This window comes from Mytilus trossulus, chromosome 5, assembly GCF_036588685.1.
Source record: "Mytilus trossulus isolate FHL-02 chromosome 5, PNRI_Mtr1.1.1.hap1, whole genome shotgun sequence".
Classification (NCBI taxonomy): Eukaryota; Metazoa; Mollusca; class Bivalvia; order Mytilida; family Mytilidae; genus Mytilus; species Mytilus trossulus.
Window position 1 is genome coordinate 8221167 of NC_086377.1, and position 6267 is coordinate 8227433.

Sequence of the window (6267 nt, forward strand, 5' to 3'; positions counted from 1 at the left end):
AACAAATGCATGTAATGATATATTTAAGATACATCACGTGATTCTTTTCTTCCAAGCAAGATACATCACGTGACTCCTTTACTTCTACAGCCTTTATTGTGCTCTGAGATACTCAAACTACATTGAAATAGTGTACATCACAAATGGTCAACGAAGATTATATAAAACATGTAAAAGGTTAAGGATTATGAATGAAATTAGCAAAGAAATTTACTCTATATTTCAGATAAATGGACCATATACATGTTGTAAAATAAACACCAGAGAACGCAGATACAGAGAGAACAAAAATATTGATTTATATGAATTGATTAAAAAAAAGTCTTGAGGTTTTCTTTGTTATTTTGATATTGACTTATGCATATTTCTAGTTTTACCTTTACAAAACTATCAATTGGTTTACAGTAACATTTGTGTTATCGAATTGTGTTTACTTATTCAATTTATTCCATCACATGCATCATATTTGCTTACATCAGTACATGACCGATGTTTAGATATTATTATGAATTTCGGATATACTTCTTTAATTCACTAATAATCTAATCATTGTTCATTCACTGTTAATGTGTTTATATTTGACGGATTTTATCGTCCATAGCACACCAGTATACTAAAGCGACTGCACTACTAGAGAATTGATATGGCATCATTAATATGGCATATAATCTACCAATCAACAACTAAACACAAGTTATTTGTAATAAATCAAGCACTGTATCGTTTGACTTAGAATGAGCCGTGAATCACTCATCGAACATTTTTATTTAATTTTTCACGTAATAAATCAATGCACGAACCGTCTTACAATGGCAGCATTATTGGTCTTAGTCATTTAGTATATTGGGTTACAATCTATACTCCTCTTGCTATAAACAAAATTAGTAAGATTCCAAGTGGATTTTTGTCTTATATGACAAAAGAAACCGACGGTGCGATGTCACATATAAGTAATACAGCGAACAGATTAGACGGGTTTCTCTACATAGATAAAAACAAAATGAGCATCACTCAAATAAAGGCAACAGTAGTATATCAGAAGTCATACATCGATTGTGAGAAAACAAATCTGGGTTACAATCTAAAACAGGGGAAACACATCAATTATAAGAGGAAAACAAAGAAACAACAGACACACACTGAAGTGCAACCATGCAGAAGAATGATGGAATAAAGATTGGTAACCATTCAGTTTTTTTTTTATAAAGATTGAACAAAGAAAAGGGTTTGACTGACTAATGATTTGTTAGAGAAAAGTGTAAATTTTATGACTTTTGGTCACTTTAAAAATGTATACAAAATCAAAACTAATATTTTTACATATCAAGGCTTAATTTCTGCAATAAAAAAGTATTCAAAAGAATAAATCATATGCCCCAATGAATGAGATAGAGAAAATGGTCCCGTATTGCCTTCAGTTTGGATTTTTGTTGTTGTTCCCAGAGTGGTTCAAAAGACATGTATAATATTTTGAAGGGAATAAAGTCAAATAAATTAGTAGATTTTGGTGGCATGACTGTATTGTTCCCATAAATCTACGTTTAATCAGAAATATAAATAATTGAACTATATTGATATGGAACAAGATGTTGATGTTTTTACTGAGAAATTCGTAAGATCGGTATTCATGAACGAACATGTAGTAAAAGAACGTTATGTAATCGCAATAGAAATGGGTAAGATCGTGTTGCAATCTGATAACTCGCGGCATGATCGAAGTGAGAACGTGATGAGCGTAGAAAGACTTTGATAACCGTTGTGAGGTCGCAGAATAAGCGCGGTGAAAACATGGTATAATCGTAGCGGGATCGTTGTAGAAACGTAATGAGGACGTTGTAGCAAATGGAAAGCGTCGAAAATGTATGCCGCTCATACCGCGACCTCACCACGATCGGAATTTATTTTAGTTGGCGGTGAGCGTGGTGCAATCGTGGTCTAGTGGGACTGGGGTTTTAAGTATACGTCATTAATAATTTCTCAAGGTAATTATACCCGGCAGAATCCACCCACTTAGAATTGATACCGTCCATGATACAATAACTTTACTATAAAATTAAATAAACGATATCAATTTAGTATTTAGTATGAAAAATGTACATTATTAGAAGTGATTGAAAAACATAATTGAAAAATTCTTTGATACACTGTTGTGCTTAGTACAAGTACATTTAAACTGTGTTCAGTCTCATTTCTGACCCGACAAGGCGAGAAGTGACAGTATTCCATTTTGAAATAAATAAATAAAAACAAATAATTTTGTCTTCGATTTATATCTTTTTATTAGTTGTTATTGAATTGGAATGTACTTCCAGATCAGTTCTTTCATTGGGGTTTTGTTTAATACTTGACTACTTTGCTCTGTATCGATCTGATCAGTCAAGTCCTTTTCAACAATTCATTTATAGTTTGTTGTGCGGTAACTCTTATGCCCAGATAAAGGACATTAAGACAAGGGACTGATTGGGAGTCCGAAAACATTTTAACCACGTCATATTCTGTATGACATTGTATAAAGTCTACAGTCTGTGATGCACTAGCTGTCGTTTTTTCTGTATATCATATTCATGTTTTGCTTATTGTTCTGAACATAAGTCAGGGTGTAAGTTTTCTTATTTGAATGGCTTTATCTTTAATTTTGTCAGAGTCTTTAATTACTTGCGAAGAGCTGTGATCTCTGTTAATTGTTGAAGGACCTAATATTTATGCAAACTGTAGTTGTCTCATTGGAAATCATACTGTATATTACTTTTTGCTTTCTTAGGTCATAATCGATTTCCGAATACAACAACTTTTCCAAATATTTGATAAGATTGAAATTCATTAATATATTACTCTAGTGATCTCTTCAAACGTGCTTTAATTTTGATAACTATAATGATTATATCTGAGCTTTACTTTAGACGACTTATTTTCTCGAGCGGTGTATTTTTGCGAGTATAAGATCATCCTTAATATCTAAAACTTTGATCTACTCGTCTGGGAACACAAACAACAACATAAGAAAATAACGACACTATATTGACTCAAAATAGGATGATTTTTCATTTCCTATTGTTAATTATCCATTTTTAGATGGTGACGTTCCCTTGTCACCATCTTATGGTGTTTATATATCTCAACTTGTACGATTCGCTCTTGTATGTAACAACGTATTAGATTTTAGCGAAAGAAATTTATGTATTACTGAAAAATTATTACACCAGGGTTTTCGATATCACAAACTGGTCAAAACATTTACTAAATTTTATCACCGGTATAAGGAAATAATTCGTAAACATAACTCAACATGCAGACATCTTATACATTCAGGTATTTCACATCCAATTTTTATGGAAATATTCTTTATAAAGCACAAAAATGTCAGTATTCTCCTCAGAAACTAACAAAACCTTCAAATAGACTTATTAGAAGGGGATATAGTTACGATACTGTTGTCAGGTCATTAAAGATTGCATATTTTGGCTTTAATATTGATTCACTGATAGGGTCTTTGCATCGGAACTAAACACATTTATTTCTTAAAAAAAAACAGTTGTCGGCATGACACGGGTTATGTTCTTTTCATTTATTTTATGATAGTATGATACTAAACCCCTAATGGGGGTATTGTGCCTGATATTCATATGATGAAGACATAATCTTTCAATCAGTTTAATTTAGGTCTGGAGCTGGCATGTCAGTTAACTGCTAGTAGTCTGTTGTTTTATATGTACTATTGTCATTTTATTTATTTTCTTTTGTTACATCTTTTGACATCTGACTCGGACTTCTCTTGAACTGAATTTTAATGTGCGTATTGTTATTCTTTTACTTTTCTACATTGGCTAGAGGTATATGGGAGGGTTGAAATCTCATAAACATGCTAAACCCCGCCGCAATTTTGCGCCTGTTCCAAGTCAGGAGCCTCTGGCCTTTGTAAGTCTTTGTATGATTTTAAATTTTAGTTTCTTGTGTATAATTCGGAGTTTAGTATGACGTCCATTATCACTGTACTATTACGCATATTTTTAGGGGCCAGCTGAAGGACACCTACGGGTGCGGGAATTCTCGCTACATTGAAGACCCATTGGATGCCTTCGGCTGTTGTCTGATCTATGGTCGGGTGGTTGTCGCTTTGACATATTCACCATTTCCTTTCTCAATTTCATTAGAATAGGTTTAACACGAAAAGTTGTATCAGCCAAAATATTGTTAAACAGTATTTTAATAGTTGTACATAATGTCTGTTTATTTTGGTAGTAACATCTCTATCATTTACGACAGGATTCTGAACCGTATTTAACATGAACTAAACCATGACATTATTGAACCAAACCATGACGCCGAATTTTCTGTAATCTTAAATTGTGTGCAAATGTAGATTTTTTTTCGGAATAATTGACGGCAGATTCATACCATATCGAAATATGGGATGAAATAAACAGTAAAGAAATAACTGTACTTTATGCATTAGAAACGAACAACAACTTATACATTTTGACATACGCAAGCATTATTCTGTGTCAAATTATAACTATATGATGAAAACTTGTAACGTACTTTCATATTAGCAATAAACAAAGATACTTACCACCTTGAATTTATATTCAAAGGTTCCTTTAGCGAAAAATCTGAATGTTTGTATTGTGTCATTGATTGTCAGTAAAAACTCTTAACACAACCATGTCTAACTTAACAAACTATGACAAAATCACTGTACTAAACGCCCCTCGATATGACGACCTTACTACCCGTGATGATTTATTAAATGAATTCAAGTTTTGTTTCTTACATTTTTACTTTATTGCTGAATTTGTTCTCTTATTATTACATATACTATTACAATTAAATATAGTTAAATTTAAATATCAAATCCACAACGGTTCAACTATTCAAACCAGTAATTCATGTTTGCAATACAAAACACACTTAAAAGATTTAATGGATTTTAAATCTCCAAACAAACTTTTATTTTATTTCATATGCATGACTAATTAGAAATTTAAGTTGGTCTTTTAAATTATTAATCATAGACATGAAAGTATAAACACAATCTTAAACATTTCGATTTCTCCTGTTATAATAGACAATTACAGGAACTTTAGAAGATACTCAGGATTTTTTTTAGATAAGCTATATTTCTCTCAATATTGACAAAAATATGAATAAATTTAATGCAGTTTTCTTGGTCCGACTACTCATTGTTTAAAACAGTGGAAGAATTCAACGCCAACATATTACTTTTACTATACCACGACCGTCAGCTTTTGATTACGTTGGAAGCAGCAGCTTCATATCAGAACAAAGCCAATCAAGACAGGAGCCGGACTTGCCAAAGCAATATTCAAGTGCAAGTGTAGATGATGAACTACGTGTATCCAATTAACTTTTTTCTCTATAAAAAAACACATCCATTTCATGAGTCTACATTTAATATTATAGTAATGCCTTCTCTACAACTCATTACCGGAAGTAATTTACTTCAACATAATGTTATGTTACCTCTGGTCTTTCGCTCTGTTGGTGTTTGTATATATTAAGTGTTTTCTATATAACTTGTTGTTAGTGTTGTTATTTTTTTTTCGCCGTTTTTTTGTTGACCATGCTGTTACTATTTGTATTGGACTAATGTTTAAATAGGTATACTTGTTTTTGTTTACACCATTGATCTTGCTTCAAAAGTGCTAATTTTAAAGCCATAATTGCTTACTATCCTGAAACATCTTAGGTGTCAATCTCTACAATTTGTTCAACAAAGTAACAGATTATTTTATTTCTTTGAATAATAATCATATTATGGATTTACGAATACACAATTATTTACATATCATCTGCAAAGAAAAGTTTCATTGTTTGATGATAATTTGTGGCAAAAATTAAAAATATTTATTTGGATATTTCGAATCCGTTTAAAAGATCTTTTATTCAGTTTGATATTTATTAACGGCTAACATGGCTAAAATCACCTGAAAATATTACAGTTGTCACAAATCGCAAATCCATTTACATTGAACATATATTGAGCGGATGCAGTTTAATTAAATTGTAGAACAGTTTCATTTAAATCTGTATCTTGATTATATATATAAAATGAAAACAGTAGGACTCGTGAATATAATAAAACTTTTGCTGTGTAAAGTATATGTTTTTGAAAGAAATATTTTTAGGGTTTCGTACACATCTGACTTACGATATAATATTTCCCACAGTGTGATAAGTCTATCTATACATACTGCAGTTATGATAATATAAATTTACTTGTAATTGTTTATATACATTATGTTTACA